This window comes from Falco rusticolus, unplaced genomic scaffold (genome assembly GCF_015220075.1).
Source record: "Falco rusticolus isolate bFalRus1 unplaced genomic scaffold, bFalRus1.pri scaffold_160_arrow_ctg1, whole genome shotgun sequence".
In the NCBI taxonomy this organism is placed as follows: Eukaryota; Metazoa; Chordata; class Aves; order Falconiformes; family Falconidae; genus Falco; species Falco rusticolus.
This window is the reverse complement of record NW_023618178.1, coordinates 23,680-29,679: the sequence shown is the minus strand read 5'-3', so window position 1 is coordinate 29,679 and position 6,000 is coordinate 23,680. Positions and strand designations below refer to the sequence as shown.

Here is a 6,000-nt window from a genome sequence, read left to right as displayed (position 1 = left end):
TTCTCCTTTGTCTTGTGGAGTCGGGGGAGTGGATGAACAGCGGGGGACTGACTGGCCACTGCCTAAGGTTAACCCACCACAGGACCACATCAGGACTGCTACACCCAGAATGGGGCTCTCTAACAAAAGAAAGACCCTGACACATTGGGGCAAGTCCTGCAGATGCCAGAAGAATGGTTGGGGCCTCGAACACCTTATGGAGAAGGACACTCAAAGTTGGGATTTTATCTGAGAAATTGTTAAGAGTGAGAGACTGGAGTACTGGACCCAGGCCATCTGGTGGGACCTCACTCAATGGCCTGTATCAATATTTCTAAAAACACAGCCATGAGCACATGATGTGGCTGAAGGTGTCTGACCACGCCATTGGCTGAGAGACCAACTAGGCAAGAGCTACGGGACATGTGTGGAACAAGTGTCAGCAGGAAACTGGCTCCCATTATATTTCAAAATGGCAATGGAGTTTGATGTCACTAAGTCACAGAGGGTGACAGAGGTGATGATGAAGGAAAGGTCCCTTTTTGGGGCTACGATGTATGACCACAAATGGAAATGAGCAGTGTTTGGGACTTCTTGAGGAAAAATTTCCCTGCTACATCTTCCCCAAGGTGTCCAAGGTACATGGCACAGACCAGGCTCCTCAGTCCCGCTCCTTTGGTGCCTCGCTTCATTCACCATGACCCCTGGGTCTGCACCAGGACCACCCTGCTCTGCACCCCCACCATGCACACTCACACAGCTGAGCTCTCACTGGTGTTTCCCTCTCCCAGGCCCTTCCCAGCCCAGCCCCCCCCCCCAGCTCTGCCCACCTCCCCTGCCCTCTCCCCTGCCCAGGCAGACACAGCAGCCCACGCTGGGCTGGCCCCATGCAATTGCCCACCCAAAGGGGGCTGCAGAGCTCTGGGCACTCACCCCAATAACCCTCACAAGGGCACAGGAGATGCTGGTGGGCAGAGAGGGGTCTCATCCTGCCAGTCAGCCCCAGGGCTGGCACCACCCATGGCATGAGGGGACAGAGGCCAGTGTCCCCCTCTGTCTGCTGCTCTTCTCTCACACAGACCCTGATTGCCCACTCCTGGCAGCCCCTCGGGGCCAGTCCCTGTCCCCAGCACCAGGCTGCTGGCCTGGGGGCTCCCCAGGCACCTCCTGCTGCACCAGGGACACAGCAGCCTGCCCCAGCTGGGGCATACACAGAGACACCTGCTCTTGCCCAGGGATGTGGTCTCAGGCATGGCCCTGAGCAGGCGGTGCTGCTGTGCAGGGCAGCGGTGCCTGAAAGCCCAGGGAGATGGTCCCAGGCACATCCCTCTTGGTCACCCACCATTCCCATGGGCACTGGGCACCCACACGCCAAGGCTCAACACAGGCCCATGCCCTAACGTGTTGCCCCATGCCCTCCTCCCCTGAGCCATGGGGAACCCAAGCCCAGCAGCACGCTCCTGGGGGCAATTCCTTCAGCCTCTTCCTGAGCTCAGCTTTGGAAGAAGAGCCAAACCACCAGACATGGGCACTGAGAAAACTGCCTTTTATTACAGAGATGTGAAACAGAAACCAGGCGCATCATCCTCGAAGACACATGTTTAAAGGCTGCTGGGTCAGACAGTCTGGGCTCCTGCCTTTCAGGAAGTGGAGTGGATGCAGACATACTGGGACAAACAGGACTGTCTCAGATAGAATGCTAATAGCACAGGAGGTTCCACACATTAATTAAAAATTCCTTCTGTATATATGTAAACAGTTGATGTCTGCTGAGAGACACCTGCCTGCCTCAGTTTCTTCAGTGCACCCTTGAGGTCCTGGTTCCTCATGCTGTAGATGACAGGGTTCGCTGCTGGAGGCACCACTGAGTACGGGACTGACACCCTCAGGTCCAGGGATGGGGAAGAGGTGGAGGGGAGCTTCTGTTAGGCAGATATGGCAGTGCTGACAAAAAGGGAGATGACGGCCAGGTGAGGGAGGCATGTGGAAAAGGCTTTGTGCCGTCCCTGCTCAGAGGGGATCCTCAGCACAGCCCCTAAGATCTGCACATAGGACAGAACAATGGAAACAAAACAACCAATAAATAAACAGGCACTAAGCACAATAAGCCCCAACTTCCCTAAGGTAGGTGTGTAAGCAGGAGAGCTTGAGGATCTGGGGGATTTCACAGAGGCGGTCCAGCGCATTGCCTTGGCAGAGTGGCAGTGAAAGTGTATTCACAGAATACAGGAGACAATTGAGGAAACCACCATCCCAGGCAGCTGCTGCCATGTGGACACAAGCTCTGCTGCCCAGCAGGGTCCCGTAGTGCAGGGGCTGGCAGATGGCTGCGTAGCGGTCATAGGCCATGACAGTGAGCAGAGAAAACGCTGCTGAAACAGAAAAGAGAAAGAGAAAGACTTGGGCAACACATCCTGCATAGGAGATGTCCCATGTGTCCCAGAGGGAGTTGGCTATGGCTTTGGGGAAAGTGGTGGAGATGGAGCCCAGGTTGAGGAGGAACAGGTTGACGGGGAAGAAGTACATGGGGGTGTGGAGGCAGTGGTCACAGATTACAGTGGTGATGATGAGGCCGTTGGCCATGAGGGCAGCCAGGTAGATGCCCAGCAAGAGCCAGAAGTGCAAGAGCTGCAGCTCCCATGTGTCTGCCAGTGCCAGGAGGAGGAAGTGGGTGATGGAGCTGCTGTTGGGCATCTGCTGCCTCTGGGCATGGGAACCTGTCACAGGGAAAAAAAGACAGTGACAAGTGAAGGGAGACTTCCTTGAGCAAAATCAACACCATTTCCCACAGACCATTCCCCTGCCCCTTTTCACACCCAGACATCCTTTACTCTTCCTAGCAGACCTTCCTAGCAGACCTTCCTTCAGCTGTGTGGCTGGAGCCTTGCTTGGTGCTGGTCCTGTGGGCGATGAAGAGCAGGGCATGTGCCCATGGGCTCTTGATCAGTCAGCCCCACTCTGCAGAAGTGGGGGGGGGGGGGAAGGGACCAGTCCTGATACCAACTTTGTCATGTGAAACCTGTGCCAGAGTAGAAATGCCTGTCAGCATCTGCACTGCCAGGGCTACAGAATGGGAATGGTGAAGACACTTTGAGAATATTCAATTTTTGTTTAAAATCTCTACCCTCTCTCCGTCGGTGAGTATTCTTGGATGTCAGAACCTCTCAGCATTGCTGCTGCCCTCAGGGGGAACACAGCGAGCTCTGCGAGGCAAGAGGATTGCCTGTGGGTGAGTGCCTGTGCGGGGAGGTGGTCTGTCCATCTGGTTCCCAGTGTCTCTGGGCTTGCACCTTCCTGAGGTGGAGGGTGACCACACTTCCATGCACCCTGAAAATCCACCAGGCACTGCTGAGAGCAGCCTGACCCACCACAGACCCCTCACCCTTTCTTGAGGTCTCAGCACCCCGCTTGCAGCCAAGGACACACAGGGCTCATTTCACCCACCCAACAGCATTTTCTCTGTCACAGCATCCCTGCGCTTGTCCGTGGGGCTTTCAGATCACAAAGGGTGCAAGAGGACAGGTTTGTATTCTGGAGGACAACTCACTGCTTGGAAGCAAATGTCAGGGAGGTACAAAAGGACCCTAAATATAGCATCTAATTCAGGGACAACCAGCTCAATGCCCATCCCCACAGAGGGCATTGTCCACAGCCCCCCAGGTGGCAGGAAAGCTGGGACACTTGTTCCCATGGACACAGCTGCAGGAATGGACCCACAAGATCAGTGTGTGACTCTGCAGCTGAAACACCCATCGCCAGAGAGCCTGACAGCAAGAGCAAGAGAACAGTAACAAATAACAGAGACAATGGAGAAAGGAGGCAAAACAGAGTGAGGGTGCGGCTGAGAGAGGCCAGGGCAAGCGTGCCGGGCACTGAGGGCAGCGTTGCCCTTGCCCAGCTGTGCTCGCCACCTCCCACACACCAACATTGCCGGGCAGCTGCTCTCAGCCCCTGTGCTCTGCAGAGGGACCCCACGGGGCACATGGCTGGAGAGCTGCCCCTCGGCTCTGCTGGAGCTCTGGCTGCAGAGGGGGTGGCTCACACCTCGGGTGCGGTGAATGAAGAGACGGGACGCAGCTTGATGCAAGCAAATGTCAATTTATTGTACAGAAGCACGAGGTTTTATACACTTTCAGAAGCTGCACGTTTTAAATAGATTGGTCCTTGAAGCTAAGCCTTGCATACTAGGCAGTTCCTGATTGGTGGTTAACTACCAGCAATTAACTGCAAGGTGTTACCTTTCCTTGGCGCCATCCTTGGCGCCATCGGTCTCCCACTCCCCTGTGCTCTGTCAACATGTCTCATCATGTTAATTAATTAAAAAACCAACTGAGACATATTATTAATGTCAAAATAACCCACTGTCTCTGTTCCGTACAATTCTACAATTTCCCCTTTTTGTTTTTGAACAGCTAGTACCAGGCTTGCCATGTTCTGCAGGGCCCTTGCAAACATGACAGCAACCAAGGTAACAGCAAACAAACAATACTGCCAATTGAGTGAATGGATGCCAAAAAGGCTGAAATTTTCTCAGATTTTAATAACATGTTGCTGCAATGGGGTGCCTAAAATCCACGCAGCACATACCATCCAAATCCTCACAGCCGTGTCCTTGAACCAACAACAAAAAGCAGTGGCAATTTTGACTCACATGCTTAACTGCCTACCAAACAAGGTGATTTAACTCTTTAATGCTTTCCCTGCTGTTACTCTGGATAAGAGAAGAACCGCCGCGACATGTTCCCATCATAGCCTCCTACTACATAAGCATCTACAGAAAGACAATTATCAACATTCAAAGTGTAAACAATATCATCTTCTTTTGGATTAACATTATACATAGGTGGAAGGGCACACCAAACAAGAACTGGTTCAGTCAAAAATTTCGAAACATCGCATGCCTTCTCTGAACATACCTCTGGGGTCATTCCCTTCATTCCCTCTCTTTTTTATGCAAAGAGAGACACTTTACCATAACAGAGAAGCCCCTATTTACATCTCTGAGCCAGGACACAAACCGCAGCTGTATGCTCCACCAGGCTCAGGGCAGAAACCATTCATGTAGTTACATAGCTATATATCACTACAAGCATGCAGACACCTATTAGACACTAGATAACCATGTTTATCTTTCCTAGTCTCCTTCACAATACCCAGCTGTTCTCTCATCTCTTGTTAGGTCAAATATTCTCCAGTTTCCCCTCCTATCTCTCTCTTCAGACATTCTCTGTCCTCTTTTTTGCTTGTTAATTGCGATGAGGCAAAGGGGGTGTGTAGCTGGGTGACCATGACCTGCTTTATTTTACAATCAACTAAACACTGAATACAGAAAAGAAAAGGCATGGGAGACATAAGGCAAACATCAATAAGGTGGTTAAAGATAATTATAATAAATCCTGTAATACTTTTGAGTCATGGCCCAAAGTTTCCCAGCCATGAGAAGAGACCAAAGGCAACCCGCCCGTGGCTCTGTTGCAGATCTTTGTTTTAAGGCTTTTGAGTTTTGTATACTTTTGTAAATTAATTCACAGTGGTCACTCAGATTCACGTAACACATCCTATCAAAGTCTTCACGCTTGTGTCCCTGTGCTAATAATAAAAATCAATAGCAACTCGGTTCTGTAGCAACATATGATGGACAGAATCAACATCTGTTAATAAGCCAGAAAAAAAAATAGTATTTGTAGTATTTGTTTAGCAAGCTAGCAGCCTAATTTACTAAGCAAATTAAGAGCGTGTACTATTCTTACAGAAGAGATTAGAGAAGCAAAAATGTGTTACGCTGCATTCCAGAACTCAGCCTGAGAATTACAGTCTGCTGTGAGTTCTGCGTTACAATCATTTGACACATGTTGGGGTTGCGATTGTGAAAGTTGCCCATTTAAAATTTTCATTGGCATTATCACAGCTAGTTGTTTTAAAAGCATCCCTTGAGCTTCCTGATGTTCGACTTGTTGCAAAATATTCTGAAGCCAATCAATAAAGTTAGTATTACAGTTAGTGACTCTCTAGGACCCCGCA

General features: G+C 50.9%; 1 pseudogene; it reads right to left on the bottom strand.

The window, feature by feature from the left end:
• Window positions 1–1,763: 1,763 nt before the first annotated feature.
• Window positions 1,764–2,673, bottom strand: LOC119142012 (annotated as a pseudogene).
• Between the last annotated feature and the right edge of the window lie 3,327 nt (window positions 2,674–6,000).